Below are 27,934 nucleotides of genomic sequence, written 5' to 3' on the forward strand. Positions count from 1 at the left end.
TCAGGGCAGAGGCAGGGCATGCAGACGGGGGCCCTACGCGTGCAGAGGTATAAAGGTGAGGAGCGTGGGGCGGGGGCAGCACGCTGTGCGGGAAGGCGGCCTATGCAGGAGGCAGGGTCCGTCTGGAAGGCCTGGGCCTGCCCTTGGGGAGTGTGGCCTCTGTCCTACAGGAGACAGTGGGGGGGCAGGGAAGGGGATATGGGTATCAGTGTTGTAGTATATCTTGCAGGATGGTGGACCTGGGATTTGAGGACTGCAAACCTGGGCGCAGGGAGACGATTAGAAAGCTGGTGCAAGGGTCCAGGTGGAGAAGGGGAGACGCCCGTGAACCAGGCGCCTGGCATGAGTCATTTACACCCCACCGCACGGGCGTGAGATTCACCTTCTCCAGTTCCTTGTTTAGAAACAGACCTCCGGAACGATGGTTCTTGACCTCTGAAAGCACCGGTCCATGCAGCCATTCAATTGCTTCTGGAAGTTTTTTTGCTATTCTCATAGAATGGATATCAAAATTCATTTTGATCAAAGTATTTCATTAGCTTTTGACTTTCAGTGGGCAGAAAAGAGCCACCATTTAATCAAGAACCTTTTGTTCTGTCAGCTAATATCAAGTGAGGAGCTTCTTTAAAAAGAAATCCTGATTATACAATCATGAATAATCATGATGGAGATAAAAAGAGAGAAGTAATAGAGGAGTCCAGTGTGCCGGCATGAGCTCCCTGTTGAGCTAATTTTTTTGAGAGGATGAACAAAATATAGAGGAAAGGAAGCATAATCAGAGATGAATCCTGGAAGATGACACGATCCTGAAAAACACTGTCAGGAAGACTATGCTCTGGTTTGCTGGAAATCCCAAGGGAAACAAAAAAAAAGGCCTTTACAGTCACTCTTAGAGCAAGAAGAACAAAGGGGCAGATCCACGGCCTAGGGGGTGATGCGAGAAGGCAGATACCCTCCCCTTCATTTCAGCAACGTTCAGGCTCCCCACAAGCTCGGTCCTTCAAGAGGGCCTGGGGATGGGGACCCTGGAAGCGACCGATGCGGGTGGGGGGCAGGGTAACAACCAGCACCCCACGCCACACTGTCGTTTTTCCACGTGGAAGGACTTCTGGCATTTCCACAACTATATGGAATTCTTAACCTTTCGGAAGCATTGATTTCCTGTGGCTGCTGAAACGAATTATCACAAATTGGGGGGCTTGAAACAAGACATGCATTCTCTCACGGTGCTGGAGGCCAGACTCAGGCTAAGGGAGGATCCTTTCTGGCCTCTTCCAGCTGCTCCTGCTCCAGGTTTTCCTCAGCTTTGTGGCTACACTGCTACGGTCTCTTGCTATGGCCTCCCTCCATCTGTGTGTAGCCTCCGCCTGTGTGTCTCTCTCCTCTGCCTGTCTCTTTAAGGACACTTGTCATTGGATTTAGGGTCCACCTGGCTAATCCGGGATGATCTCATCTCAAGATCCTTAATTACATCTGCAAAGACCCTTTTCCCAAATAAGGTGACACAGATGTCACGGGGCCACCATTCGACCCACTGCAGGATCATAAACCACCTTCAGGATCTGATGAGAGCTCATGAACTCTGAATCATGTCAAGTTCCTGGAAGCCGAGGCTGAGACAAGGGCTCTTGTACAAGTAATGTATGGAGGGAGCGCCCCAGGAAGGGGCGTGAGGAAAGCAGGCTTGGCAGGGGACAAAAGCTCAGCAAGAGGTGGCCTCAGCTGGAGAATAGCTTCCTCCTGACCTCCGAGATGCCCTGCAGCGTGAACTGCACTAGAGCTGTTGCCATCTGGAGGCAAGAGGTGGCCTCTGTACCTCCAAGTCCGTCAATTTCCCCTGGTGGGGGGCAGGTGTCGTCTCTCAGGCCAGGAACTCCCTTTAGGGCAAGGAGGATTCAGCGAAGGAGTGGGGAGACAGGAACGCTCATGGCAGCCCTTGGGGGTGGGTCACAGGGATCTATCTGGTCAAGGACCTACAACATCTACTGCAGGCTTTCTAGAAAAATACCACATATGGGGCACCTGGGTGGCTCAGTCGGTTAAGTGTCCGACTGCGGCTCGGGTCATGATCTCGCGGTTCGTGGGTTCGAGCCCCGCATTGGGCTCTGTGCTGACGGCTCGGAGCCTGGAGCCTGCTTCCGATTCTGTGTCTCCCTCTCTCTGGCCCTCTCCTGCTCACACTCTGTCTCAATCTCTCTAAAATAAATAAACATTAAAAAAAATTTTTTTTAAAGAGAAATACCACACACACACACACACACACCATTCAATCTCAGGGACTTCACAGACCCTTTAAAGGCATGGAATCCAGGTTGCGGGCTTGTGTCCACTTCTAGTCTCTTAGCCCACCTCGCTCCCTTTCCTCCTTTCCCAGAGGAAATGACTGGTGGTGTCTGGGAGGCGGATGGAATCACTCCTCTTCTGCTTGCCCACCTGCAGAGCCAGCATCCTGCCCTCAGGAGGGGCCTGCTTCAGGGCGGGTGAGATGAACTCACAGTCCCTTTGGCCACAGATGCACAGCCCTCCTTTCTAATCAGCTTTTCAGTATGAAAGCTGATAGCTTTATCTCCACCTGTCCAGCTCCTACGTCTCTCAAGTAGTTCTGAACTCAGGCAGGGACAGGAGACTGTTTACAAACCTCCTAAGACCCCGAGTCATCTCGTCAGAGACAGTGTCCCCCTTGAAGTATGACCTGTGGGCTGTCAATTCACGGACTGCCACCCGACCCCTCGCCCCAGGACATGGTGCTTCCTCGCTGGTGAAGCTGGCCAGCAGGGCGGTCGGCTGACCTCAGTGTGCACCGTGATGGACAGAACTTCTGTTCTGGTGCCGACGCGTGTCCTCGCACACCGGCACTTGCAGCGGCACCGACAGAGGCGGCTGTAGATGAATCTGGGAGGCTGGGCCCAGGGGGGCTGATGAGACAGGTGGGCACAGACTGAAGGGTTCTCATCTGAAACAGGGAGAACACGGTGACACGTTAAAAAGAGGCAGATCTGACTCAAAATAATGCAATGGTAACAAAAATGATCAGTGGGTTCGCCACCACCGCTGTGTTGCGAGCTTGGATCCTGGAGGCCCGATAGGGGTGACGGACGGGCACGAGGGCTGTCTGGGGAAGGACGTAGAAGTACTTGCGGGAAAGAGGGCACGACAGAGTGGAAAGCAGGGAAGGTGGTCCAGAGGGAAGTCCTGGGAGCCAGATGTGGGAGTGAGTTCGATCGGGAGCAGAACAGGGGGCTGGTGCGTTCTGGAGAGCAGCTGGTGTCACGGCCCTGGGTCGGGGGGGGGGGTACTAAGAAGGGAAGGACTGCCACAGAGGGTCCCTCACTGGCCCGGGCCCCTTGGAAGGTTCTAGCAATATGCTCCTGGTTTTGTAAATTTTGAAGCATTAAGCTATTTCACTGCAAATGGCCAACACCCCCGTCTCTTTCTGCTCCATTTCCACTCCTATCAGATGGCTACACTTAGTTTAGGTGTGGTGGGCAGCTGCTGACAAGACTCGGTGGCTTCTCTGGGTGGTCAAGGGTGGGGGCAGAGGTTTCAAGAAGTGAACCTGTCCTAGTGCGCCTGGTGACAGACATGTGTGAGATGTGGGGGGGAGCAGGTTTGAAATGCATGAAGCCAGGAGGTAGCTGGTGGAAAATTCTCCCAGTTGCCATGGTGTGAGAATGTAAGTGGAGGATTCAGTTTCTACCAATGCCTAATCAGAACGGAAGATCTCTTCTTTCGGGGGGCCTGGGGGGCTCAGTCAGTTCGGCGTCCAACTCTTGATTTCAGCTCAAGTCATGATCCCAGGGGGTGTGGGATTGAGCCCCACGTTGGGCTCTAAGCTGAGCGTGGAGTCTGCTTGGGATTCCCTCTCTCCCTCTCTCTCTGCCCCCCCACTCCGCTCCCACTCACCCTCTCTCTCCCACTCTCTCTTCCCCTCCCCTGCTCCCACTCGCCCTCTCTCTCTAAAATAATTTTTTAAAAAATCCCTTTTGTTAGGAATATACTCAGTAACACTGTGAATGTAACTATAAACACATCACACAATTTTTTTCTGCTTGGAATTACATAAAATAGATTTGATCACAATTCCTGTGTCCTCTGCACAGACCGGCAGCAATACTGCAGGTAGCCAAGTACATCCGTTGCCAAGTCTTGCGTTCTATACATCCCAGTCTATTGGAATGCAAGCCTGGGTGCCCGATGCACCTTAGTCTGATGGATTCTGGCTTGCTAAACTGTCCCAGAGGCAGCAAAACAACCTCAGAAACAAGTGCTCTGTGACAAACCTCCCACACATTTTCATTAGTATGTCAAAGTATGAATTACAAGAACAGTTTGATAACAATACTGTGGTGCAATATAACACCGTGGTTGAAACACATTTGAATCGTTATTTGTACGTCTTAGTTTCAGATCAATTTTGTATATTCTTTCCAAATTATTTTTTAATTATTTATTTATTTTTGAGACAGGGAGAGACAGAGCATGAGCAGGGGAGGGGCAGAGAGAGGGAGACACAGAATCTGAACCAGGCTCCAGGCTCCGAGCCGTCAGCACAGAGCCTGACGCGGGGCTCGAACTCACGGACTGTGAGGTCATGACCTGAGCTGAAGTTGGACGCTCAACCGACTGAGCCACCCAGGCGCCCCTCCAAATAATTTTTTTAAGCTTACTCATTTTGAGAGAGAGAGAATTCCAAGCAGGCCCCGCACTGTCAGCACAGAGTCTGATATGGGGCTTGAATTCATCACCTGAGCTGAAATCAAGAGTCAGACACTTGACTGAGCCATCCAGACGCCTCTATTCTTTTCAAATTATTTATCACACCAAAATTCAAATATGATAAGAAGGTAAGCTATGGGAAGCAAAATGCATGAAGTGAAAAAAAGATGAACAGAAAGTTAAGAACATTACAATATAATTATAAATATAAAGTACAATGATCACTGTATCACAGTGGACACAAAAAATTCTTACGGTCAAAATCGCGAAGATAAGGAAAAAGTTATGACAGCCAAGGAAAGTGCATGATGAAACTTAAAATCATAGAGATAAAGATTATGAGAATTAGGACACTGCCATACAGGAAACAAAAAGGCAGAAGAAGACATAAAGAACAAGTTGGTACATTCAACAAAATGTACATGAAAGCCAGCAGCAGCCTTCTGGTGAGTGTGGTAACTTCACCATAATCTTTCACTATGGCCTTTTACAATAAGGATCATATTTTTAAAGTTAGCAATTATACTTTTTTGTTTCCAAAAGCTCTTCTTTACACCTAGGTTTTTTGTTTTTTAGAAAGAGAGAGCGAGCGAGAGAGGGCATGGGGTAGGGGCAGAGAGATTGAGAGAGAGAGAGAGATTGAGAGAGAGAGAGAGAGAGAGAGAGAGAATATGAATCCCAAGCAGGCTATTAGCACAGAGCCGGATGTGGGGCTCGATCTCACAGACTGTGAGATGGTGACTTGAGCCAAAATGAAGAGTCAGACGCTTAACCGACCGAGCCCTTACAGCTAGGATTTTCACTTGAGCAGCTATGGGAGTGCTGGTGCTGCCATTTACGGAGATGCAAAGGACTGGGGCAGAAGGACTTGGAGAGAGCACCAAGAGTCCTGTACTGTTTTCCGTCTGAAGGAATTGGTAGGACGACCGGATCATAGGTGACATAAACACTTCTAGGCTGTCAAACAGCTCACTAGCTTCCTATGCCTTTCCTTATCTTTTTATACATGTACTACCTTAAAGCTGTTTGTGGCAACATGGAGATGGCCTGCTCAGATCCCCTTCTAGAAAGGACCAGCTGCCCAGATGCACGGAGTGGGGTTAAGCTGACAAGCTCCATCTCAGCTTTTAAACAGAGGTCATACGATTTCTGGGGCATCTCCCAGCCAATGATTGGCCAGACGTGGTAGCTAAGGGCACTCTCTTTATGGGCAGTCCCTAGTCAGTGACTCAGCCAGACAGCAGTACAAGAGTCTAGCCATTTCCACCGGACACAGGACCCCTCCATCAAGGAATCTGCTCTAGAGCTCCCTACTGGGCTGGCTGGGACTCTACCAGGTCTGCACTGCCATCTGATGGCACTCAGCTTCACATGTGTTATTCTTCAATAAAGCTTTTGTGGTCCTAACTCCATCTCAGCATCTGCTTCCTGGAGAACCCAACCTGTGACACTATTAGAGACCAAAATACAACCTCCTTTTTCAGCTCTGTGCCATGTATCAGTAAGATCATAGGAAAGATTAATTTGGAATATGTATTAGTCAGCTACTGGTACGATAATGCTGAGTAACAAACTACAGAAGCTCAGAAGTATACAATAAACATTTATTTCTTGCGCATGCATATGAGAGTTAGCTGGGGTGGCTTGGCCTCAGGCTGCAGTCTATGAACAGCTCTGTTCCATGAGTCACATTCTAGGACCTGGGCTGAAGTCAGAGGGAAGCTCTGCCTCTGCCAATCACGGCAGATTATTGGAGTGTAAGAGAGCAAGCCCAAATGCCCATTCACAAGCACATTTCAAGCCCCTGCTCCTATCATGTTTACTCACATTGACTAAAGCAAGTCACATGGCCAAGTGTGAAATGAAGGGGTAGAGAAAGACCTGACGACCTGGAGGCCATGGCAAAGGGATTGGGGACTATTATGGGGACTGATAATTCACCTACTCCCAGTAATGGTTCATCAAGTTGGTATAAGACTCAACATAACCAGGGGCACCTGGTTGGCTCAGTCGATAGAGGATGTAACTCTTCATCTCAGGGTCATGAGTTCAAGTCCCACATTGGGTGTGGAGCCTACTTAAAATTAAAAATTAAAAAAAAAAAGATTCAACATAACCATACTTAGCTCCTACTTCCCAGTTATGCATCCATTCTGGAATACTATTAATGCTTACTTGCAGGGTTTTTTCTGGGTTTAAGGCACATAGAGCTATAGAGATAACTGGATAATTATAAGATTCCTGGGGGACTCCTAAAGATTATTCAGATTAAAATATTTTCTGGATGTACAAAGGCAAAATCTAATGCTCCTCTATTACCAATGTCATATAAAGATTGAACATGCTTCCTAGTTCAATGGAATCTGTTTTAACATTTTTGGTAGAATATATACTGTGAATCTGCATTGCTATTAAATAGCTGTTTCAGGATATATACATTTAAACTACTTTATTGAGGGATGTTTGACACACAGAACGCTGTACTTATTTAACTTAATGGATATAACTTGGTAAGCTTCAGGATACTGATGGACATTTTTCTAACGATAGCCTTGATCTATGTCCATGTGGACAGTGTAGACATCTAATCAATCATGTTCTAGTGTTCTTGAATCTGATCTACTACATGGATCATAAACACCTGTCTTGAATCTGTTTTCCAAACTTATAGGATTATTAGAATATAGCAGAATGTTCAGAATTTGTTATTACCTTCATAGTTCTTATTATGATCTAAAATTATTTTTTAATTAATTAATTTTATTTTTATTAAAGATTTTTTTTAACATTTATTTATTTTTGAGACAGAGAGACACACAGCATGAATGTGGGGAGCGTCAGAGAGAGAGGGAGACACAGAATCTGAAACAGGCTCCAGGCTCTGAGCTGTCAGCACAGAGCCCGACGTGGGGCTCGAACTCACAGACGGCGATATCATGACCTAAGCCAAAGTCGGATGCTTAACTGACTGAGCCACCCAGGCGCCCCTAAAATTATTTTTTTTTAATGTTTATTTTGAGAGAGTGTAAGCAGGGGGAGGGACAGAGAGAGAGGGAGAGAGAAAATCCCAAGCAGGCTCCACGCTGATGATGTGGGGCTCGATCTCATGATATTATGATCTGAGCTGAAACCAAGAGTCCGATGCTTAACCGACTGAGCCACCCAGGTGCCCCCAGGTACTTTTAAATTACCAAGAGATGCTACTGACTTCCTGTTATGGTGGATGCAGATTTAGCTCTTTTACCATTTACAACCCCAACCATTACATGCCTCCCTTTTTGGATAACTTCCAGTTATTCCGTCAGTAACTGCCTTGCGTTTATGTTTGCATCGTTTTGTTTCATATAAACATTTTTCCTAAAGTCTCCAACAGATCCTTCAAATACCTATCAATGTAACATTTTCAGAACACTTAAATGCAACGGATCACCTATTAATTTCCTAGACCCCTCCTTTTCACAGCCTTCCATCCTTCTGCTCCAACCTAGGCCTGTTGCACATCCTGGCGATTCCTTTTGCTGCTCTTCTGTTAGAATCCTTACTTCCTAGATCCCATGTCTTCTTCTCTCTTGCTTTAGCTCGTGGTTTTGCAGAAGTACATTCTCTGGGGCACATGGCAAATATGGGCAGGGATGCCGGCGGTTGTGTCAGCTGGTGCAGCTGTTCTGGGGAGCCATCTGGCAGTTTCAATCAAATGAAGACTCTGTGAACCTTCTGACCTAGCAATCTTGCTCCTGAGCACGTATAAAGGCAAATGCTCACAGGGGTCCATACGAGGACATGTACGAGCATGGTTGCTGAAGTACTGTTTATGTATTTGTGTGCATAAAGATTTCTGCAGATAACTGTATACCTTGTCACTCCTTAATAGCAGTCTTTTTGGTTGATGCTGTTGGATTTTCTAAGTACTTGATCATATCATCAACAAATAGCAAAAGTTTTACTTTTTTCCCAATTTTTATACATCTGATTTCTTCCTCTTGTCTGATTGCTTTGGTTAATACTTTCAGTACAATATTAAATGGTGGTAGAGACGGAAATTTTGGTCTTGTCCTGACTTTAGTAGGACAATGGGCATTTCATTTAAATTTTATTACACAAATGGATTTCTTTTTTACTTTTTATCTTTATTTATTTATTTAAAATGTTTATTTATTTTTGAGACAGAGAGAGACAGAGCATGAACAGGGGAGGGTCAGAGAGAGAGGGAGACACAGAATCTGAAACAGACTCCAGGCTCTGAGCGGTCAGCACAGAGCCTGACGCGGGGCTCGAACCCACAAACCACGAGATCATGACCTGAGCCAAAGTCGGATGCTTAACCGGCTGAGCCACCCAGGCGCCCCTACTTTTTTTTTTTTTAAATGTAAATCCTATACCCAGTGTGGGGCTTGAACTCATGACCTCAATATCAACAGTCATATGCTCTACCAACTGATCCAGCCAGGTGCCTTTCATCATTATTGTATTTTTAACTTTCTTTTTAAATTGTGGAATGATTCAGGGGCGCCTGGGTGGCGCAGTCGGTTAAGCGTCCGACTTCAGCCAGGTCACGATCTCGCGGTCCGTGAGTTCGAGCCCCGCGTCGGGCTCTGGGCTGATGGCTCGGAGCCTGGAGCCTGTTTCCGATTCTGTGTCTCCCTCTCTCTCTGCCCCTCGCCCGTTCATGCTCTGTCTCTCTCTGTCCCAAAAATAAATAAACGTTGAAAAAAAAAATTTAAATTGTGGAATGATTCATACATACATATAAACATACAAAAGTGTATATAAAATACATACGTATGATTAAAAAGAAGAATAAAGCCAATACTAGTGTCCCATCACTCAGGCTGAGAAACAGCATTCCTAGAGGTGTCTGGGTGGGCCGGCCAGTTGAGCTTCCCACTCTTGACTTCAGCTCAGGTCACGATCTCACGGTTCGTGAGTTCAGACCTCACATCTGGCTCTGCACTGACAGTGCAGAGCCTGCTTGGGATTCTCTCTCCGCCCCCTGCGTGTGCCCTTTCTCTCTCAAAATAAATTAAAAAACCCCAAAACATTACTAGGTCTTGGGAGATCCCTAAAGTCTAGGTCTTAGCTCTCCCTAAGGTAGCTACCATCTTGTCTTTTGTGTTACCATTTTGTATTAGATGGGGGGTAGGGTGGAGATAAAGTGCTGTAGCAAAGATATTCAAAGATATTGCATTAGAAAATGAAGTGTTTCTTTTTCACATTTAGACTGATGGGAACAGGCCAGGTTGGTGGGGCAGCTCCTGCTCTGAGCGGTCATACTGTCTGTGTGGCTGACGCTGTGTCATTGGCACTTCTGGGTGGCAGCCAGCAGTAAAGGGAAAGAAAAATTATGGGAAAGGCACCCTAGAGTTTTAGACCCACCCCCAGAAGGAGCACATCACTTCTACTTAGGCTCATAAACAAGACTTTTGTCATACAGCCATCCACATGCTGCTCAATTACAACTCTGTAACCAGGGGAGATGGGGAGAATGGCTTTCGGTAGACAAAACCCATCACTCGTTCCTTTGATTTCCTTTGTAGTTTTACCACCTTTGTGTGTACCTTAACAGGATCTTTCAGCAAACAAAACAAAAAACTAAATGGCAAGCACATATCTACTTGTGTTAAGGGAAAGGCAACATTACCACTATCCAAATGAAGGCCTCCAGGAAAATATAACTAGAGGGCTACATCATAATCTGGCTTCTGCTTCCCTAACTGCTTACAGGACCCCTTCTGGGTAGGATCAGGGCGCAATGGTGCAGAAGAGTTCACACAGCAGGCCCAAGACCGCACTCCTTAGAAAGGTCTATTTGCTTGCAAGGTTGGCCCATGGCTGGTATCTGGGAACTTGGATCTTAGAAGTGTTCCCATCATTCTCTAAGTGGGAAGAGTAGCCCTTTGTGCAAAAACTGTGCAAATATAGTTTTTATGTTGAACACCTGATTTCCTTCTGGGACTGTGGAAGTTTGGTATATGCCTGTATGACTGGCCTCCAATAAAAACCCTTGGTGCTAAGTCTCTAATGGATTATCACAAATTTGTTGCGGGAGGAATTAAGCATGTCCTGGGTGACTCCACTTGTAAGACTCCGGGCTCATACCTGATTTCCTCTAGACTTTGCCCATGGCCTTTTCCTTCACTGATTTTGTGTCCACTCACTGTAATAAAGCAAAACCTTGAGTACGACTATGTGCTGAGTTCTGTGAGTCCTCCTAGCAAATCACTGAACCTGGGGGTGGTCTTGGGGAACGTCTGCAGCAAGGTTATGAAACCTGGGAAACACAGAGGTCACAACAGTTGGAGCGTTTGACTGGACTGTGTCTCTTAGGGATAGTAGCAAGAGGAGTGGGATCTGCTGTACTTTCCGCTCCTTAGTTCATTCTGCTACTCCTGCTCAGGAGTAGGTCAGAGTAGAATTATTTCTATGGTGTGAAATGAAGGCTCTTAGTTAATGCTGGTGGCAGGGAATGGAAGGGAGGGCAGGAAATTCATTAGTAGAGGGTCCAGGCAAACCGAGTACAGATGAGGATCTGGGCCAGGACAACCAGGGCACTCTGTCCCTAGACAAAATGGTACGACAATGGCAGTGGGCACTGGCACCTGCTCCAATCTGAACTGGCTGCCCATTACAGCTGATGCACAGCTATTATCACCATCTTCCTAGGGGTCCCCTATGTCTTTCCCTCTTGTTTCTGTACTGCTTGCCTTTCTTGTTTTGGTGGAGCATATCCTCTCATGCCTTCCTGGGAAAGGGTACATGGAGGGTAAACTGTTTGGAGACCTTACATGTCCAAGGTCATGAACAATCCACTTGATTGATGGCTTTAGTTATAGGCTGGAAGAGACTTTCCCTCAGAATTTTGGAATTATCTCTCCACTGTTCTCTTTCATTCAACAAATTTTTATTGAGAACCTAACGCATGCCTGGCAGTGCTCTAAGCACTTGGGATACATCTGTGAACAACAGAGACTAGGATACAGAGAGACAGAGTCAAAGGGCTTATATTCTAGGTGGAGTTCTGGCTTTTGGTGTAGTTGCTGAGAAGTCTGAAGCCATTCTGATTTCTGATCCTTTGTGAGGTTTTCTCTCTCTGCCAGCTCGTGGGATCTTCTCTTTATTCCAAGTGTTCAAAGAGTTCACAACGTTGTGCCTCGTATGCACTTATTTTCATCCACTTTGCTGGGTACTCGGTGGGCTCATTTGCCCTGTAAATCCGTGTCCTTCTGTTCCGGACATTTTTCTTGAACATTCTGTAGATGATTTCCTCCTCCGGTGTCTGGATGCTGGACCTCTCAGGGTGGCACTCTTTCTATCTCCTTCTCCTAGGATTTATCTGGTTGCTTTTCCTGGGAGACTTTCTCAATTTTCCTTTTCAACCCTTCTAGTGTTTTTCTTTCTGCTATCTACATTTTTAATATCTAAGAGGTTTTATTTTCTTAAAAAAATTTTTTTTTAGTGTTTACTTTTGAAGGAGAGAGACACAGAGCACGTGGTGGGGCAGGGGCAGACACAGAATCCGAAATGGCTTCAGGCTCTGAGCTGTCAGCAGAGCTCAACATGGGGCTCAGACTCACGGACCCCAAGATCATGACCTGAGCGGAAGTCGGGCACTTAGAATACTGAGCCACCCAGGTGCCCCGAAGTTTTTTTTATTTTCTAAAGTTTCTTATAAAAATGTCCTGTTTGTTTCATAGATGTAATACGTACTTATCTGAGAATGTCAGCATGTTTTAAAATTTTCATCTTCTTGCCTGTTTTTTCCAACACGGCTCCCCCCCCCAACCTCCTGCTCCCCGTTCATTTGTTTTGATCTCTAAAACTCATGTTTAGAAGCTTTTCTCTGATGTCTGGATAATCATTGGTTGCCTGCTTATGATTAAGAGCCTGGGACTAAAAAACATTTTTGGAAGATCTGAGCATATGGTTTTTAGGACTTTGAGGTCGCTGTAGGGTATTTTGTATGGGCCATTTGTTGGGCAAACTCTTATGCCGGTATCTTGGGAATTGTCAGACTCTCCAGAAAAGAATCTTTTAAAATTTCTGCATGGAGAGTAAGATTTAGTTTTCAGTGCCGGCTTAGTGAGGAAAACAGGATGAGGACCCCAGCATTCAGTAATCGCATGCTCTCTCTTAATCCCCATTTTCAAGATACTACTTGTGACCTTAATTTAGCCTAGTATCCCCTGTACAGAAACTCTTTTGTTTTGCCTTTTCCAGAAAATAAAGGGTTAGGTATCTGCTAGGATGAGAAATCTAGATTTCTGAGGATAAACTCCAAGAAGTGGAATTGCTGGATTCAAGAGTACATACATTTTCTTTTCTTAATGTCCATTTATTTTTGAGAGACAGCAAGAGAGCGTGAGCAGAGTAGGGGCAAAGAGAGAGGGGAACAGAGGATCCAAAGTGGGCTGACAGAGAGCTCGAACTCACGAACCACGAGATCATGACCCAAGCTGAAATCACACGCTTAATGGACTGAGCCAGCCAGAAGCCCCAAGAGTGCATACATTTTAGATTTGTTTTAATCGCTGGCAAATTATTCTTTATTGAGCTTGTATCATATATACCACCACCAGCAATATATGAGAGTATGTTTCCTCATACCTGGTAGTCACCAAACCTCTTGACTTTGAAAAAAGGTGGGAGATATTTTATCTGTTATCTTAATTTACATTTTTCTGAAGTGTGAGATTGAGCATCTTTTCATGGTTGAGAGACATGTTTCCATTTTTTTCCCTCTTAAGTATTTGCTCACATAACCTTTGCCCATTGCATTAACTGATTTGTAGGAGCTCTTCACTTTTTCCCAGTTTCTTGTTTGTTGAATTTGCTTAGTGGTTTATTGGAAAGGAAAACTTTTTTTTTTTTTTTTTTTAAACAAAGCCCTTTTATTTTCCATGCAAAGGTGAGTCAGAGAATTTACATAAAGGTGCGAGATGGGCTGCCGAGCAGGGAGCAGAGAGCTTCCAGTGTGTGGCTTGGGTGATGCTGCTATGGGAGCAGGGCCAGGGCCCCCTCCGTCCACCGGCTGCCTACAGCCTCCTGCTTTCCCTGACAGGGGAGAGCCAGGGAGGCAGCCCCAGCCTCCACTGTGCCTGCCCTTCCCGAACTGCCCCGCTAGCAAGGCTTTGGGCCTCGCCTGAGCTTCATCATGGCTGAGTTTGGGGGTATTAGAAACACGGGGAGAAGTAGAAGAAAATGGCCTGTGCTGAAACACACATTCCTTTGTTTACTTTGTTTTAACTAATTTTTTTTAACGTTTTATTTATTTTTGAGACAGAGAGAGACAGAGCATGAACGGGGGAGGGGCAGAGAGAGAGGGACACACAGAATCGGAAGCAGGCTCCAGGCCCTGAGCCATTAGCCCAGAGCCCGACGCGGGGCTCGAACTCACGAGATCGCGAGATCGTGACCTGAGCTGAAGTCGGCTGCTTAACCGACTGAGCCACCCAGGCGCCCCGTGTTATTGTTTTGTTTTAGAGGGAAAGGTCCCTGGAAGGTCCTTGAGGGGGACCAAAATGCCATCGTGGTAGCAGGGACTGTAGCATCTGCAAGTATTGAGGAAGGAAAATATTCTTCAGCATGGTCAAACTTATTCTATGGCTTCTGCACCCTGCGTCTTATTGAGATAGACTTTCTACATTCCAAGATTATTAAAAATGTCTCCCAGGGCACCTGGGTGGCTCAGTCAGTTAAGTGTCTGACTTCGGCTCAGGTCATGACCTCACAGTATGTGAGTCCAAGCCCCGCGTTGGGCTCCGTGCTGACAGCTCAGAGCCTGGAGCCTGCTTTGGATTCTTGTGTCTCCCTCTGTCTCTGCCCCCCACCTGCTTGCTCGTTCACTCACTCTTTCTCTCAAAAATAAACAAAACGTTAAAAAAAACTTAAAAAAAGAAGTCTCCCCTTATTGGTCCTATTTTCTTTTTTTGTATTTTAATTTTTCATTCATTTGGATTTTTTCCCTCAGATGGCTACCCAGTTGTCCTAATCCTATTTATTAAACATTCATCTTTTACTTACACATTTTAAATAACATCAAAATAATTACAGGGGCCCTTGGGTAGCTCAGTCGGTTGAGCGTCTGACTCTTGACTTTGGCTCAGGTCATGATCTCAATGAATTCGAGCCCTACTTTGGGCTCCGTGCTAACAGTGTGGAGCCTGTTAGGAGTCTCATTCTCTTAAAATAAATACTTTAGGAAAAGAAACAACTTATGTACAAAATTCTTGTATATTTAGGTTTATTTCTGAAATTCTTGTTCTGTTGACCTATTCACGTGCCTGCACTACACTACTTATTGTATTTTCTTACCTTTTAATACTTAATAGAGTGGATTCCCCATTTATTCTTTTTAGAATTTTCAGAGCTCTTTGTTTTTTATTTTTTCCACTTGAACTCTGATACCATCTTGCCTATTTTCCAAACATGGTTTGGAATTTAATGGAGTCACATTAAATTTATAGGTTAATTTAGGAAGAATACATTCGTGATGTTGAGTCTTTCTATTCGAGAACACGGTGTGCTGTTCCACTTGTTTAGTTGTTCTTCTGAGTCCTTGTGTAGTATTTTAAAGTTTTTACTATCATGATCTTACGGTTCTTACTGAATATATTCCTTGATGTTTTATCTTATTCATGGCTATTGTAAATGGAGCCTTCCATATACCAACTAGTTGTAGCTTGTACATATAAAATATATGCAAATTCTCTTATTGTTTGAAGTTTCTCCATTCATTCTATTCCATTTTCTATGCAAACAATATCATTTGCAAGTAATAATTTTACCTTTTTTCCCCAATTGGCATATTTTGCATATCTAAAATTCACTTTTTTTTTTTAATTTTTTTTTTTCCTTCAACGTTTATTTATTTTTGGGACAGAGAGAGACAGAGCGTGAACGGAGGAGGGGCAGAGAGAGAGGGAGACACAGAATCCGAAACAGGCTCCAGGCTCTGAGTCATCAGCCCAGAGCCCGACGCGGGGCTCGAACTCACGGACCGCGAGATCGTGACCTGGCTGAAGTCGGACGCTTAACCGACTGCGCCACCCAGGCGCCCCTAAAATTCACTTTTTTAATGTTTATTTTTGAGAGAGAGAGAGAGAGAGAGATGGAGAGAATGAGTGGGGGAGGGGCAGAGAGAGATGGGGACAGAGGATCCCAAGGAGGCTCCGTGCTATCAGTGCAGAGCCCGATGTGGGGCTTGAACTCACCAAACTGTGGGATCATGACCTAAGCCAAAACCAAGAGTTGGATGCTTAACTGACTGAGCCACCCAGGTACCCCTATCTTTTTCCTCCTCCTCCTTTTTTTTTTTTTAAACATTTTAATTTATTTTTGAGAACGAGAGAGACAGAGTGTGAATGGGGGAGGGGCAGAGAGAAGGAGACACAGAATCCGAAGCAGGCTCCAGGCTCTAAGCAAGCTGTCAGCATAAAGCCTGATGTGGGGCTTGAACTCACGAGCTGTGAGATCATGACCTGAGCCAAAGTTGGACGCTTAACTGACTGAGCCACCCAGGTGCCTCTCTTTTTTCCTTCTTATTAGGATATCAGTCATAATGGATTCAGGGCCTACCTTAAAAACATCATCTTAATTTAAATACATTTGCAATGATGGTATTTCTAAATAAGATCATATTTAACAGAACCAGGGGTTAGAACATTAACATATCCTTGTGTGTGTGTTGGGGGGGGGGTGTGGTCACAAGCCAATCGCAGCATTGAACTGTTTTCCTCTTTATTCACTGTGAAGACTGAAGTTTATAGTAGAAGTCCATGGATTGTTTTGATGAAGTGTCTTATCAAACCCTAAAAGTTCATATATAAAATATGGCAGGTATATGCATTCGGGTTGAGGAATGGGGTTCAAAGCTTTCATGGGTTTTTGTAGTGGGTCTGTTATCCCCTAAAAACTTAAAGAATTGTTTATGAAGACCAAAAAAAATAGTATTACATTAAGTACATTTGGAAAAATTTATAGGTCTATTAGCTTTGTTAGAATGTGGATAGGGGCGCCTGGGTGGCGCAGTCGGTTAAGCGTCCGACTTCAGCCAGGTCACGATCTCGCGGTCCGTGAGTTCGAGCCCCGCGTTGGGCTCTGGGCTGATGGCTCAGAGCCTGGAGCCTGTTTCCGATTCTGTGTCTCCCTCTCTCTCTGCCCCTCCCCCGTTCATGCTCTGTCTCTCTCTGTCCCAAAAATAAATAAACGTTGAAAAAAAAAATTAAAAAAAAAAAAAGAATGTGGATAATCATGGAGGTCCTCCAAATTTAGCAACTTTTGATTACCATATATATGGTATATATATGGTGTATATGGTGTATTGCTGTTTAAAAAGAGATTTTATATACACTTTGTCTTTTGAGCCTTTACATGTCATGTATAGAACACCATAATTTCCAGCACAATACATTCTGGGAAGTTACTCTCCAAAATTAAAAAGTGAGTCATATAGTCAGTTCTCAAACTCTGGGCTTAACAAAACCCTATAGGTACAGGAGTCCCCCTTTATCCACGGGAGATACATTCTAAGACCCTCAGTGCATGCCTGAAACCACAGAGAGTACTGAACCCTACATATACTGTTTTTTTCCTATACATACATACCTATGATAAGGCTTAATTATTACAAATCAGGCACAGTGAGAGATTAACAATGACAAAACAGAGCACTATAATGAAATACTACTGTAATAAAACATGTGAAACTGGTCTCTCTCAAAATACCTTATGTATTGCACTCATCCTTCCTCTTTTGGGTGAGATGTGAGGAGATAAAATCCCCATGTGATGAGATGAAGTGAGGTTAGTAACGTAGGCATTGTGATGTAGCATGAGGCCACTACTGACCTTCCGACAACAGTCAGGAGGAGGCTCACGTGCCGTGGAACCCCAGTTAACCATGGGTAACTGAAACTCTGGAGGCAGAACCATGGGTACCACTGTATATGTAAGTGTTAATTTCTCACAAATGAACTCCCACGTACTCTTTCCATGTCAGTATGTATGGCCTTATGCATTTTTTTTTAACAACTGCAATGTACAGAATTTCCATAATTTATCTAATTCTTTATTGATGAGTATTTAGGCAATTTCCAATTTTTCACTATTAAACGGAACAATGCTTCGTGCAAATCCTTGTGTACATAAACTTTGTACATTTGTGAGGATAAATTCCTAAGAATTGGAGTCGTTAAGTCAATGGAACTACAATACATATTTTGACAGTCATTCATAAACTGCCCTCCAAATATCAATTTACATTCCTGTCAATCCTTCTTAATACTTTTAGAAACACCAAAAACTGTGGCAATACTATCAATTTTATACTGATAATTGATATTTTCCAATGTGATAGTAAAAAGTTTTAATTTGTGTATCTTTCGTAAGAAAAGTTAAGCATCCTGGAGTGGGGAAGTTCTTTCTAGGCAGGACAGGAAACTCAGAAGTCAGAAATAAAAAGCCTGAAAAATGCAACTTTTGTGAGCTGCTTGCTAGGCCCTTTGTCTATTTTTTTCCACTGGGTTAGGTTTCCTTTCTAACTGATTTAAAGAAGTATTTTCAAGTTTAGGGATTTTGTGCACTTGCCATATGTGTTACAAATCTTTTTTCCAAGTTTGTTGTCTTTTTGAATGGTATTTTGTACCATGCAAATTACAGAATAAAAATATCCTTCGGCTTATTTGTTTGGGGCTATGTCTAGAAAAGCCTTCCCTATTTCAAGATCACAAATATACTTACTCAAGTAGCTTCTTTTTAGATTCTTATGGTTAATTTTTTTATATTTAAATCTTTGATCCATCTGGAGCTTATTTTGGAATAAGGAGAGAAGTAGGAACCTCTATTTATTTTATTATAAACGGCTAGTTGGCTGTTCCAATACCTTTTATTAAACTAACCCTGCCATCTTTACCATATGCCCATTCTTATCGGGGTCTAATTCTGTTCTCCATTACACTGCATTGATGTTTTCGCTAAGGAGGCTTTATAATACATTTTAATATTTGGGAGGCAAGTCCTCCCCCAATATTACTTTTTTTTCCCCTGAATTTCCAATGATTCTCAATATCTTATTCTGCCAAATGAAATTTAGAACAGTTTTGACTGGTTCTAAAGGAAATTCTGTTTAGATTTGGACTGCATTCAATTTGTACATTAATTCAGAAAGAGCTGGCATTTTTACAGTGTTGTGTCTTCTCACTCAAAAACAAGGTGTTTCATTGAATTATTTTAGTTTCTTTACAGGTTTTATAGGATTTTTTCAAGTAGCTTCTGAAAACTTTCTAAGTATATTCAGAGACACTGTGCAACCCAACCCCAGGGGGCACCGTCCACACTGCTGTCAATGAGACTAAAGACCCCCAGTTGTCTGTATGATGGGTACGAGCAACTGTAAGGTTAGTCCTGTATTTTATAGTGTCATTGTGAGTGATAGGAGTTTTGTCATATTTAACAATGATGAGTTTAAATAGAACTTTTGTTATATCTAAATTTGTTACTATTTTCACATGACAAAGTTTGCATATTAATTTTATAACCTGCTACCCCGTTACACTTATTGTTTAATAAGAGATTTTCAGTTGCTTCTCTTAGGTTTTCCAATATATAGTCCTAGATAAATTATGGTAATTTCATTTTGAACTTTTCCCTAGTGCACTGGCTAGCACATTCAGCACAATAATAATGGAATCATGAGGAGAACTCATGTCATGTCTTTTGACTTTAAGTCCAATGCTTTTTGGGTTCATATTCTATCCACTAAACAGTCCTGAGCACCAATTACCTTTCATGATCTTTTCTTACCCCAACAAGCAGATCTAGAGCTGCAATATTCAGTTGATAATTCTTATGCAAAATTCTCCAGCAAATTCAATATTCTATCCTACTAAATTGAAACGTGACTCTTAAAGATTATTCTCCAAGAATATGTTTTGGTTTGGGGGGGAAGAGGGGCTTTGCAGAAGAAGAAAGTAAACTGAGCTAGGGCTAAGGCGGTGACTGAAAAATGCGCATGCTAAATAGGTATTTACTTGAAAGCGAAATACATAAAGTAAGCAAGGGGCTGAACTACCCCCTGCCCCACCACCAACAGAAACTAGAAGCAGAACTATCTGAAAGTACAAGTGACGTGACCCTAAAGCAAAGTTTCACCTCAGGGGTAAGGTATGAGAAAAAGCACGAACGGGCATGTTTTCAAGTATGTGTACTGCAATCATGTGTAGCTAACAATCTAGTGAGATGAGACAGCCATGTAACAAATGTCATAATAAAGTTAAGTATTAACGTGAGTGCTAAAAGTTAGAGAATGTTTCTCAAAGGTGAGTCATTCACTTGGCAACTATGTAGAATACCTCTTGAATGCCAGTACCCAACCTAGAAACAAAATGCTGAATGAAAAGAAGGGATCCCTGTTCTCAGAGAGCTTAAAGTCCACCAGCAGAGGTGGATGTTACTTAAATACACAAGTCTCGCAAAGGAGATAACAAAGCTGAGAAGATACAAGGTGACATAACCCAGAGCTGGGGTGTCAGCCAAAGCCCTTCTGAGAAAGCAGCCTTCCAGCTGGAACCTGAGGGATAACCAGGCAGAGGCAATCTGCTGGGTAAGGCTTAAAGGACGAGGCAGCAGTCTGGCCCTTCTGATGAACACAGGTGAAAGGGACTCTAGACTGTGCAAAGGCACAGGAGCGCAGGCGTGACAGGTATGAGGAACTACAAGTACCGCACCTCGGTAAGGGAACATGCAGAAACAGAAACACCAGGAAGAGAAAGAAAAAACCCCACAAAGGTATCAGCAAGGAGGAAGGGGAGAAAGCTAGAACTTCAACTCAGTACATGTTGAGCATTTACGATGTGCCTCATGATACAATAGGGGATTCTTCCAGTTCTAAAGAGTGAAGACTGGGTCCTCCTGTTAGTAAACTCTGTCTAACTGGGTTCATAACAGAAACATTCTTCTTTGAAGATAGTCTTTCAGAGAACACTCCCTACCCCATCCTAGACTAGATCTTTTCAGTATCGTAAACTGTATTTCTACTTTCCCAAACAGTAACTACTAAAATGGAATCTGAATTGTTAACAAACGCATCTTCCTTTCTGTCACAGGCCCCCAACTGCTACGTCACTGAAACCTGTGACTAGAATCACTCAGCTTTACTGGGTCCGTCTCAACAGTCCCAAAATGTCGACAAGAGGTCTCCAGGGGGGTGACTGAGAAGTACATCTTAATCATGTATAAGCGGCATGTTAATTTTTTCTCTTTACATAGAGTATACCAACTTCTTTTTTTGCCCCAAACCTCCTTTTCTCTCTTTCTTGCTTAAGGTTCTCAGAAAAAGTCAGAAACTATAAATGAGGTCATTAAACTTGAATGTCCTTGTCTAATCTCTAAAGAGATAAAATCCACAATGTTTACTGGGCTGCTTGGAAAGTCTGTAACTGAACCTCTAACTGGAAAAGCTTCACAATGAAAAACAAAGCTCCACAAGTTCTAGCTACAAAAAGCGATGTCCTAATTTGGGTGCAGTGCTAAGAATACTCTAAGTAATAATCCCACTGGTTCTATGCCTGGGAGTAACAGAATGTCACAGCCTCCTGACAAACGATGCTTTCGTTTTCTTCCTAGATTTCTTCTTTTATCACTACGCTATAGAATTTCTTTTATTCCTACGGGATGGAACCCATTTTGAGTCTTATTCCCAGGGTCTAAGACAATTACAACAGCACACGTGGAGCCGTGTTTATGAGGGGATGGGAGACAGCCGTGGATCTTTTAAGGCCGGGGCTGGAGACGGGCGATAGAGATGTTTCCAATCGGAGAAACACCCCTGCCAAACTCTCAGGCAGAACAGACCCCCAGGCCCTCTTCGCTGCTACTGTTTTTGCTCAGCTTAACAGTTTCCGCTGCACGGAAGGAGACAGTGGAGCAGTGCAGTGGGAGAGCTTGTCCGGGAGACAGGGTAAGACACTGCTGGAGGGTGGCATCCGGAGGAGATAAGAGGGACTGAGTACAAGAACATGTGGAGAAATTCGTTTTGGAAAGAGATACTTCTTCCTTTGATCCTTGAAGAGAAGAGCAAGAATAGATTCAGATAGAGATAAAAATGCAGGTTGAACTTGGAAACTGAGGGAGGTTCATGCCTTATGGCAGAGCTTCTCAAACTTTCTGGGTATTCAGAACCCTAATAGCTCTGTTTATTAGATGTTCAAACAATCTAGAAGTATTTGTTTCTAGTGATGTAGCAGTTTGAGAAATAAAGTGGGCACTGTATAGTCTGTTCTGGTTTTAGTTTAACAGCACATACAATTCACCCGTTTATAAAGTGTATAAATCAGTGGTTTTTAGTATATTCAGGATTGTGCCGCTATCACCTCAGACAGTATTGACACACTGGGGAGCCTGGGTGGCTCAGTCGGTTAAGCATCTGACTTCGGCTCAGATCATGATCTCGTGGTTTGTGGGTTCAAGCCCTGCACTATCTGTGTGGACAGCTCGTAGCCTGCAGTCTGCTTCGGATTCTGTGTCTCCCTCTCTCTCTGCCCCTTCCCTGCTCTCTCTCAAAAAACAAACACTAAAAAAAAAGTAGAACATTTTCATCACCCCAAAAAGAAACCCCATACCCATTACCAGTCACTCTTTCTCCCTCACCCTCCCCTCCTCTAGGCAACCACTAACCCATTTTCTGTCTCTATAGACATTTCATATAAATGGAATCATGGCTATGTCTGCCTTCTTTCGCTCGGCACGCTTTTTCAAGGTTTGTCCATGTTACAGCATGCATCAGTATTTTATTCCTTCTTATGGCTGAATGCTTCGTTGCGTAGATATACCACATTTTGTTTATACCGTCATCAGCTAGTGGACATTTGCTTTTTGGCTATTATGGCTAATGCTTCAACAAATACTCATGTACAAGTTTTTGTGTGGACATGTTTTCACTTCTCGAGTATACACCTAAGAGTGGGATTGCTGGGTCATATGGCAAACTTTTGAGGAATGCCAGACTATTTTCTAAGGTGCCTGCACTGTTTTTACATTCCTACCAGCAGTACATGAGGCTTTGAATTTCTCCACATATTTACCGCTTTTTATTATGTGTCTTTTTAACTATCACAGTGGATGCAAAGTGGGATCAGACTGTGGTTTCTATTTGCATTTCTGTTGAGTGATGTTGAGTATCTTTTCATGTTTACGAATGGCTTACTGGCCATTTGTATATCTTTGGAGAAATATTCAGGTCCTTTGTCCATTTTAAAATTAGATTATTTGCTCTCTCAATTGTAGGAAATCTATGTATACAAATACCTTATCAGATACATGATTTGCAAATATTTTCTCCCAGTCTGTGGGTTTTTTCTTTAAAAAAAATTTTTTTTAAATATTTATTTTTGAGAGAGAGAGGCAGAGCAGAAGTGGAGAAGGGGGCAGAGAGAAAGGGAGACAGAGAATCCGAAGCAGACTCCAGACTCTGAGCTGTCAGCACAGAGCTGGATGTGGGGCTCAAACTCATGAACTGTGAGATCATGACCTGAACCGAAGTCAGACACTTAACTGACTGAGCCAGCCAGGTGCCCCTAGTTTTTCTAGTTTTGAGTTAAAAGAAAAAAAATACATGTTTGCTCCACTTGAATTGCTATTCTTCCCCTTTTAGTACAGTTTAGAAACTAGTATGTTGTTATTTTTTTCCAAGATGTTTCTCTTATGAGACCTGAATTCAAATTTTATTTCTGCTAGCTACCTAGCTCTACGGTAGTAACTTGGACGAGTCATTTCATTACTCTCTCACTTTTCATACTTGTAAGAAGAGGATAAATAGTACCTACTTTATAAGGTTATGCATGAAAATGACAGCATGTATAATAAGTACTTAGCATAATGCCCAGACTCCCACAAAATGGGATTTGAAGACTTTAAAAGATCTTTGAAAAGCACTTTTATTTCAAGATATGTGTGAAATATTAAGTACTGTATTACTTCATGATGATTACTGAATAAAGAATAAGATGCTTTGTGCAAGATCAATTTATATCAAATCATATCATAATTTAGTAATCCTGACTGTGTCAGTTTTACCATTCTGCAAATCTGAGGCTTTAGAAAGTAAGCTGGTATGTGAAGGATACTATGTTAAGTGATGTTTTCCAAATTTGTTTTCAAGTCCCATAATGGTCTTACAAGAAAATACCGAGTCATAATGTAGTAAGACAGTAAGTTCAACCAGTAAGATACATTGGAGATTGGTTACTTTACATGAGTCAGTAAAGGGTTAAATGTGGTTCCTAAAGACACCTGTGCATGCTTATTTCTTTTTATTTTATTTTTTTTTTAATTTTTTTTTTTCAACGTTTATTTATTTTTGGGACAGAGAGAGACAGAGCATGAACGGGGGAGGGGCAAAGAGAGAGGGGCAAAGCAGGCTCCAGGCTCTGGGCCATCATCAGCCCAGAGCCCGACGCGGGGCTCGAACTCACGGACTGCGAGATCGTGACCTGGCTGAAGTCGGACGCTTAACCGACTGCGCCACCCAGGCGCCCCCCATGCTTATTTCTTTTTAAAGAGTCACTGTGGCAACCACTCATTCTCCTCAAAGTTTAATTTTTTTTTTAATTTTTTTTTTTAAATTTTTTTTTTCAACATTTATTTATTTTTGGGACAGAGAGAGACAGAGCATGAACGGGGGAGGGGCAGAGAGAGAGGGAGACACAGAATCGGAAACAGGCTCCAGGCTCTGAGCCATCAGCCCAGAGCCCGACGCGGGGCTCGAACTCACAGACCGCGAGATCGTGACCTGGCTGAAGTCGGACGCTTAACCGACTGCGCCACCCAGGCGCCCCAAAGTTTAATTTTATAAAATGTTTATTTATTTTTGAGACAGAGAGCATAAGTGGGGGAGGGGCAGAGAGAGGGGGAGACACAGAATCTGAAACAGGCTCCAGGCTCCGAGCTGTCAGCACAGAGCTCAAAGCAGGGCTCGAACCCATGAACAGCGAGATCGTGACCTGAAGTCGGACACTTAACTGACTGAGCCACCCAGGCGCCCCTTCTCATTCTCCTCAAAGTTTAAAAAACAAACATGCTTTTCAGAATTTTCATGGATTAAATCTCTGAATCTGAAAAACAATGACATATTGGACCTGAAGTGAATATTCTGTCTGTATTAAGTTGCATGCACCTGCGCACACACACAAAAGCCATGCTTTAAGACATCCACAAATATTCCTCCTCTTCCTCCACACCCACCGTACCTCCAGGCCTGTCCCAATGTTCACACTCACTGTCTTGGTGATGGGACCCAGGCTTTAAATACCACCTTTCAGCTAATGACTGCCAAATGCACGCCAGCAGCTCAGACTTGTCTCCACACTTGATTATTCAATTGCCTCCTAGACACTTCCCTCAAATGCTTAGCAGACATACCCGACACGTCCAAAATTGAACTCCCGAGCTTCTGCTAGAAACCTGCTCCTCTACAGTCTTCTCATTTCAGTTCACGGCATTTCCACTCTCCGGTTGCTTATGTTTACCTTGGAGTCATTCTGGACTCCTTCCATTTCTTCCACAGATCCCATCTGCTCTGTTGGGAAATCCTACTGGCTTTACCTTCAGAATCTATCTAGGATCCTCTAATCTCTCTGAATCTCAACTGCTATCATCCCTAGTCCAAGCTGCCACTGTCCTTGGCCTGGATTACTACAATTAGACTCCAAAGTGACCTCCCCCTTCCAGTCTTGCTTCCCTTGGTCTAAGCAAATGGATTTTTTTTTTTTTTTTAAGAGACAGTGAGAGCGAGCATGCACACGCTCAGAGAAGGGGCAGAGAGAGAGAGGGAGAATCCCAAGCAGACTCCGTGCTGTCAGCACAAAGCCTGACGTGGGCTTGAACTCACAAACCGTGAGATCATGACCTGAGCTGAAGTTGGACGACCAACCGACTGAGCCACCCAGGTGCCCCTGTGGCTTTTAGGCTTGGAAAGGCTTGACGATGAGACTTAACTAGTTCTTGAAGAACAGAGTATGAAGAAGAAAGGAAGGGCTTTCTAAGCAAGAGAAAGAGCTATGGGTGAAGGCAGAAGTTTGGCTGCAGTGGGGGAATTAATGTAATACTAAAAATAGGCTGTGAGTTGCGTGGTGTATGGCTTAATATGGTTGGTGCAAGTCGCTGACACGAGAACATAACATCTAAAGCATTGTTTCAGGAAAATTTGGTAGCTGTTTATAAATGGAGAAAAGTTGAGAAAAAATGTAAAACTGGGAAATCATTCATGAAGCCGTTATATAATAATTCCAGTTTGAGGAAATGCAAAGGGAACCGACAAAGTTTCGGGACGGAGGAATCTGAGGCACCAACCCATTCAGAAATGCCTGGCTTGAAAGTGAAAATGAGAAATGAACTTTATTTAGGTCAGGCCCACTTATATAAATCTGGGTGTTATTTATTGAATCCTTCAGCGTGTGTGGGGGAAACTACAAGAGGAAAAAAAATGCTAAGAATAGAGATTATCCAAAGGCTCTGAATGGGACAAAGGGGGACAGCTTATTATTACTGTGACAATAAAATGTCACATAAAACTTTATCAAATAAAACCTTAATCGAATACCTGAGGCATACAGGTATTATGATTAACTGAGTGTTAACTGTGGTTAATTGAAGGCTAATGAGATTTTTCTGGTCTTAATTTTTGCTTGCCGAGTTTCTTTTTTCCCCTCTAAAAAGTATCATGTCTTATTCCCCCTCAAAAACTAGGGGAACACAGCTGAATTATTTTTAGAGGATTCAGGATGTCCCCATCCCTCAAGGTGATCATCATAAATACACATTTTTAATACAAAATCACAGTTATAGGAAATTGGGATAAATCCACGGTGACCACAGTGCTTATCCTGGTATTTTAAAAGACTCTTGACATTTATTTGCCTTTCAGAGAAAGGCAGATATCAAAACAATTACAACCCAAACTTTCAGCTATTTTAGGGGTCTCTTATTAAACAAGCAGGATTTTGCTCCAGTGTTTTTTTTTGTTTTTTTTTTTTTGTTTTTTTTTTGTGTTTTTTTTGCCAACACGTACGAAGGACACAGGATGTTAGTGTCAAATGCATTATTACATCATGGCAGTTTCCACTGCCATCGCCTTGCGTTGTAACAGATGCTTGCGATTTAGGCTCTTTTACTGCAGAACGTCCCTTCATGCACTAATTTTGCGACCCTCCAGCTCTGATTTGAATTTAAAGAAACACTTCATTCTTGGTGTACCAAATGTTGGCTTCCGACCCCCCGGAATTCTCCCGGGAAGTTTCTGTCGCTTTAGAAACTTTCATATTCCAGCGCAACATGCCAAGAAACGCAGGTATACGGCAGCGACCGTGGAAGGCTCCCCACGTGTGCCTGCCCTCCCACATCCGGGCCTCGCACGGTGTGTGCCCACAACCACGCCGAGGTCACAATCTCGCGGATCCCACTTGAGCCTTTTTTGTTTTCCTTTTTAATCAATGGTCTCTAACTTTCTTAAAAGCTACCGAGCAAGTCAAGTGACTCCGGCTTCGATTCGGTCCCTGGCTCGGAAAGCCCCTGCCCGGCCCGGCCCTCCCCTCCCCCTGTTCTCTAAACACCCGCTGAAGACAAACTCCAGAAACAGAAGTGTCTACACAACCTCTTCTCCTTACAATTAGCCAGTGCTCTCCACAGGCAGGTACCCAGATACCGGCCTTGCAAATACACCCGCGGCGCCTACGCCCGCCCAGGGCGCTCTCCCTCTGCCCGCCTAAAGGAAGGTGGGGAAGCGGGAAACCGAGCCACCGCGGTACCTTCTCGGAAACGGACTCCGGGAGGTGCACAGGGGCGTCCCGGGGGCCGTGCGGGGGGCCGAGGGCAGGCCCTGGGGGAAGGGGCCCCCCAGCCTCGGAGCGTCCCCGCACCCCCCCCCCCCCCGGCCAGAGAGTCGGGGCTCCCGCGCCTTGCTCCCGGCACCCCTCGTGCGGAGCCCGCCTGGGGCGGCGGCCGCGGCGGCTCCCTCCCTCCGCTCCCCCGGGTCCCCTCAGGGCATGGCCGGAGGCGGCTGAGGAGGTCGCCCCAGTTCACATCGGCGCTCCCGGCCGCAGCCCCGCCGCGGCATCGGCTTACCGGCTCAGCCCCGGGGGGAGGCGGAGGGGGAGGCGGAGGCGGCGGCACGGCTAGCACGACCTCCAGTCCTAGCCTCCCTCACCTGCGCGACAGCGGAACTGGCCGGGGG

General features: G+C 44.3%; 1 long non-coding RNA gene across 1 annotated transcript; it reads right to left on the reverse strand.

The window, feature by feature from the left end:
• On the reverse strand, positions 1–27,922 carry LOC116738109. The gene is made up of 2 exons (XR_004343720.1): positions 27,826–27,922; positions 1–2,953 (listed from the first exon to the last, which is right to left on the reverse strand). It is a non-coding gene; the product is annotated as an uncharacterized LOC116738109 (long non-coding RNA).
• Between the last annotated feature and the right edge of the window lie 12 nt (positions 27,923–27,934).

The sequence above is a fragment of the Lynx canadensis genome, chromosome B3 (assembly GCF_007474595.2).
Source record: "Lynx canadensis isolate LIC74 chromosome B3, mLynCan4.pri.v2, whole genome shotgun sequence".
Lineage (NCBI taxonomy): Eukaryota > Metazoa > Chordata > Mammalia > Carnivora > Felidae > Lynx > Lynx canadensis.